This window comes from Trachurus trachurus (genome assembly GCF_905171665.1).
Source record: "Trachurus trachurus genome assembly, chromosome: 5".
Taxonomy (NCBI): domain Eukaryota; kingdom Metazoa; phylum Chordata; class Actinopteri; order Carangiformes; family Carangidae; genus Trachurus; species Trachurus trachurus.
This window is the reverse complement of record NC_139896.1, coordinates 4,251,761-4,258,050: the sequence shown is the minus strand read 5'-3', so window position 1 is coordinate 4,258,050 and position 6,290 is coordinate 4,251,761.

The following is a 6,290-nucleotide window of genomic DNA, read 5'->3' as shown; positions in this document are numbered from 1 at the left end:
TGGAGTCCAGAATCAGTGAATTAGATCCCACTAATTATATTTGAAAAATAGGGAGTTTTTTTTCATCGGTGTATCAGGGTTCATTCGCCAGGTGTGCCTATAAATTGTCGTAATTTCTTGCCTTGTATTTTAAATCTGATGAAGTAACCTTGTTCTGAAACTGTTGTTTCCTTGATATTCAATAAATGATTCTGTTTACCATTGAGGACAATGAAAAAATGAGCAGTTTTAATTGTTGAAATGAGTACCAGAAGGCTGACCAAAGGTGACCCTGTAGGTGTGCATACCTGAAGATGCATATCTGTAAACTCAGAAGGGGTAAAAAAGGTGAGTCACTAGACCCCTGTAGAGGGGTCTGGGGGGAAATTTTTGTGATTTTAACACATAAATGAAACATTCTGGTGTACTCTGAGAAGAACATAAAGGGAACAGACAAGACGACATTTGCTTCAGATTTTTAAAAAAAAGCACATTTAGTACTGACTGAGGTTCAAGGCAAGAATGGTTGGAGTGATTTTAAGGCCCCGTTTATACGTAAAAAAAAAATAAAATGTACCAGGCTGTAAATATGTTTTTTTAAGCTGCAAAGTCGGCTATTTTAACATGTGGCTCAATTGGAGTTGCTCCCTTCTGGAGCCAGCCCCCAGCGACAGCCGAGGGGATTGCCGTTTTTTGAACACGGAAGTGAGCTTCACTTCTCAGACTGACAACTGCCCCCTTGGTCTGGACCAGCCATTCAAGGGTTTCCTCTGCTATGGGGGGTGGAGCGGTGCACCGCGGACGTGCACGGAGGGGGGAGGGGGAATGAAACCGAATGCCGCCGCGACGCCACGTCCCCTCGGACCAACAGATCCACTCGTGCCGACGTCGACAGCGGCAGGAGACCGGCAGTATCAGTTAGGGTTGTGCTGATCGGCGATCCAATCGTCTATCGGCGATTGGAAGGACGATCGGCGATGTTTTGTTTTCTTGCAGATTTTACACACACACATACTCGCTACTTTTTTTATTGATCCAATGCGCGATCTGTTTGTTTTGTTTTAATGAAGCCGCTCCTCTGGCTGCTTCCAACAGATACTCTGTCAAATGACAATGTTTCACCAATCAAATGCAGCCACTGGCGACGTCCAATCAGACGGAGCCAGGTAGTCATATGACCGCACACAAAATCTCTGTGGTAAACAGGGTGGCCACTCCGCCTCAAATTTGAGGAAGGCTGCCGACGCCAGCCCTGTTACTGTATGTCACAGCCCGACGAGGTGTTCACAGATATGCCACAAATAAATTACGCAATATCATTCCGTTCATTGATCATAGCGCTCTTTCTCTGTTATTAGCCCTCACACACACACAGAGAGAGAGAAGCGCGCATGCATGACAGCATGACAGCAGGGCACGGTAAAAGCCCGAAACTCATCGGGCGAGTTTGCAAGTATGCTATGTATAAAAGACAAGGGTGACAACTAGGATGAATAAAATGATTAGGAAAAACTGTAAAAGCCAGTGCCATAGCAAAAAAAAAACATGAAAAAATAAAGAAAAACATTGAAAAAACATACTGTAAGTCACAAATCAAACACAACCACTTTTTCAGTCAGGAAAATTATACTTCAACTTCAGGTGACATCACAGACAGGTGCTCTACATTGAAAAGAGTTTTCCTACTATGGCCACATGAGACACTCAACACACTGCAGCGAAAGAAAACACATGCAAAGACACAAACATGCAAAAAAAAAAAAAAAAAAAAAAAAAATCATATCACATGCACTGCAATAATTCACTACACAATTAAAGTGTTAAAACAAAACAGATGGACACAGGCCTCCAGAATAACTTTTTAGTGGCTAGTACCTAACAACATTTTTGGAGCACATGCAGAAAATTTTGAGGTGAATACTGTAGGTCGACTTGCAAAGCAAATACTCACATTTCCTTTTCATTCATGATCCTCACACACATTGACCCGACACCTGTAATGACAGATTCCAGATTCTTTGAGCCGCTTCTTTTCCATGTTTCAATGAAACTGTTGAAACATGGAAGAAGCGGCTCAAAGAATCACCAGGGGCCTCATGTATCAATGTTGCGTACGCACAAAAAAGTGGCTTATGTCATTTTCCAAGCCAACGTTCAGATGTATCAAAAGTGAAATGACCGTGGAAAAGTGCGGTGCCCCACGCCAACTCCATAGCTGGCGTACGCACGTTTCTACAGCTATTGTTCCTTTGGCGACACTTAGAGGTGAAGCTGGGAAACTGTTAATAATGTGAAAACAATTAGTCCTCAGAGTAATGTGTACATCAGAGACACATTTATGAACAACTAACCCATCCACATGTTGCAATTAGATAGGTGGATAGAAAAGCATGCGCAAAGTGGTGCAGAAAATAGCGTCAGCTTTAGTTTTAAGATATTGCAGATGCTGCAGTGCGAAGTGCACACGAGTCCCGGAGGTTTTTTTTTGTTTGCACATTATGACTCTTTTGGTTTCCGAGGGCAATTCTCTTGGAACTGTGCGCTGTGCGCTGCAACCGGCCTGAGAGCGCGACACGGCGGGGAGCCATAGGTTGCCTCCATTCAGGTGCTGACCACACTGTGAACAGGAAGCATTTTTATACTATAAATGTACAGATCATATGTGATGCGTAAATGCATCACATATTAACAAACATTGTGGCGAGATGGCTGGTTCAGCGCACGATTCATTCATTCAGCATAATTGGGGACAGATTACAGGCTGGGACTGTATGCGCGCAAAGTGTATTTGTTTAATTGTCCTATGTAACCCCCCGATGCACATGGAGCATCGGGGGGTGATGGTGCCGGAGGACGGCAGAAAAAAAGATGTTTACGTGGCTCAACTTTATCGAGGAGCACCTTCAACTCAAATTTGGTTAAATTGCTGTTCCTCACAGTTTTTCATGGTGTTATCTGACCGTAAAGAGAAGGGAATCTATGGTGCAGGGCAGGCCTTATTTACATTGATTTCTGGATTCTGGCGTACGCCATGTTTCAGTAGGAAATCCACGCAAGTCTTGATACATGAGGCCCCTGGACCTTTACCTGCACTAGTGCCAGAACCAGAACCAGAACCAGCACCAGGACCTTTACCAGTCTTAGCTGCACTAGTGCCAGAACCAGTCTCTTCTCCAGTGGAAACTCCACCAGCACCAGAACCAGTATCATTTCTACCTGGACTAGTATTAGTACCACTCACCGGCACCAACACAGGAAGTAGCAGAACCAGTACCAGTACCAGTACCAGGACCAGCACCAGTTGTAGCAGAACCAGAACAGTACCCTGCAGCAGAACCAGCACGAGTACCGGTACCAGAACTAGCACCAGAATCGGAACCGGTACCAGAACTAGTACCCAAACCGACACCAGAACCAGTACCAGAATTGGTACCAGAACCGGTACCAGTACCAGAACTAACACCAGAACCGGTACCAGAACCAGTACCGGTACTAAACTCAGTACCAGAACTAGTACCCAAACTGACACCAGAACCGGTACCAGTACCAGAACTAGTACCAAAATCTGTACCAGAACTAGTACTGGTACCAAACCCGGCACCAGAACTAACACCAGAACCGGTACCAGAACAAGTAGGCTACCGGTACCAAACCCGGCACCAGAACTAACACCAGAACCGGTACCAGAACCAGTACCAGAACTAGTACTGGTACTAAACTCAGTACCAGTACCAGTACTGTACTAAACTCAGTAAGAGAACTAGTACCCAAACTGACACCAGAATCTGTACCAGAACTAGTACCGGTACCAAACCCGGTACCAGAAGTAACACCAGAACTGGTACCAAAACCACCAGTACCATTACCAAAGTGGGTACCAGAACCAGTACCAAAACCAGTACTGGCAGCAGAACCAGCAGAAGTACCAGAAAAAAAGGCAAATATACTGTTTGCATATGCAAGTAGATGAAAAATTTACTTGCACTTTCTCAAATTTTAGGGGCAAAATGACCCCATTTCGGAGCAAGCCTGGAGCCCTGGACTAATGCTAAGATAACACTACATATTAGCAATAATGTGGGAATCATGTGATATTGACATTGATATTATAAGAAACCAAACAAACTCACCTGAATGTAAAACAGGTAGCTGTCTGCACTCTAAAGTTATTGAGCGCTACACAATCCGTCACTTTTTTGTGTCCAAGGAAACTCCTCCGATTAGATGGTCGTCTGAGTTTTTGCAGCACGTTCATGTAAGTTAATAATTAGCAGGTGACATGTTGTGTGAGTTTTTACAGTGAATTTGCTGTCAAATGTAAGTTTTTTTTTCTGAATGCGTGCTTTTGCATGTGTTGTTTTAAAGGCCCCATGCTGTGCACTTTTCTCTGGGTTTATTTACCTGCTGATATCCCTAACAAAATGTATCATTGGTTTTGAGTACCTGTGATCTGCTTAATATCGTCTATACTGCCCCTTTCTGTTGCCTCTTTCTGGAGTTCTAACAGGCACAGGTCATTTGGCCAATCAGAAGAGAGAATGAGAACCTCTCCTCTGATTGGCTGACTGTTTTAGAGTGGCATGTGGTCGGGCCAATCACAGGCAAGTAACTGAAACCTAAGCTGCATTCATACAAATTGAAAAAAAACAACTGGTCACGGTGGGCGGAGTTACCTTGTGTGTGACATCACAGAAAGGAGGAAGTGCTATCTGCTCGTCTTAAAGAGAATGTTCCTACAAATGGGCGGTGTGTGTCTCTCCGTTTATGACCAATTTGATGCATGGGGCAGTATATACGTGGCCCAGAGACCTCCCCAAGCACGAAAAAATAACCAAAATCACATTTTTCATGCCATGGGGCCTTTAAAGCAATACTTACCGATCTGGCATTTCACTCAGCACAGCACAAACATTTGAAAATCAACAGCTCCACCTCCCTCACAAGTCCCACCCACCTCTCACTCCTGCCGCATCTCCACGAGCCCCCTCCCTCCCTGCTGCATGCGTTGGCATGGCAACGGTAAACAGAACAGGAACGCGAGTGAAACGGGAACAACACAAACAAACACAACACCGGAGTTTTAAACTATAAACGGACTCAGTGATGATGACTGATGAGTTTTATAATAAACTGTTGTTAGCCTACTGCTACTGGAGATGCAGGGGAAGTGATTGTTACAGATTACAGTTCTCAACGAGCCGGGCTGGCGGCCGGACCAGCGCCACCTGATGCGCTGGTTCAGGCCGAAAATAAATCCAGACCGAGCCGAGTCGAGCCGCGCCGGTCCGGAGTTCAACCGGGTCCGGACCGCTGAGAACTCACAGAGCTAAGGGAGCTAACAGTAGCCTAGCCGTTAGCACTGGATGCTTTATAGACACATGTGACTTCCTGTGTTTACATATCACTCGGGGCTGATCACTATCAACGTTACAATATCAGACATGAAACTCCATGACCAGCTGTGGCTGCAGTTATTGCTCTTTTAAAAAACGATTTATTTCCAAAAACCTTCTTTCTAGTGTGTTGTGACTCTAGTCTCCTCTGCTCATGTCCTGCTACTGCTCTGTCAATAAGCGTTCTTCCTGGTCGGGAGGGGGGAGAGGAGGAGAGGGGTGCGCAAAGTGATTACATATTAAGTAGGTTCGGTCGCTCGTCAAATCTTATTAATCGGACCGAATAATATTATTGGTCAGACTTTTCTCAGAATTATATGAGAATTAAAAAATGATGAGTTTTTAACCCTGTTGGGTTTCTCTTACATTTTAATGTATCATCAGATTATTAATAGCATTTTAACTTAGACAAAGAAATGTGCAAAAGTTCCAGAAAGGTAAGTATTGCTTTAAGTTATGTGGTGAGTTGAACCCTCAGGGCCACCGTCTGTTTACTTACTATTTACTGTCTTTGGTAAAAAATTAATTAGAAAAGGCGCATTTTGTCGGACAATCAAATTATCAATGTGGAGAAATGACAACAGCCAAAAACGCCAAGAAGCTAACCACGTTGATAAGAGGGTTTTCCTAACGGGTTATGCCCTCAGTTTAACCTTTCAGGCGACATTGTGGCTCAAACTGAAGGTAAATCTCGCTGTCTCCCTAAAGTCTGGCACCCAGAAGAGAAACATAATCAATCACAGTCTCTGCTCTATCAACTTACACCTTTACACAATCACCATGTCACTGGTAAACTCCTTACCTGTCTCTAAAACCGCCCGACAACTTGTTGCCTGAAATACCAAACTGAGGGTTCGCGTCTGCCCTGGTGCTAAGAGAAGTGACGACATTCTACTTCCGCTGTATTGGCGCGAGACT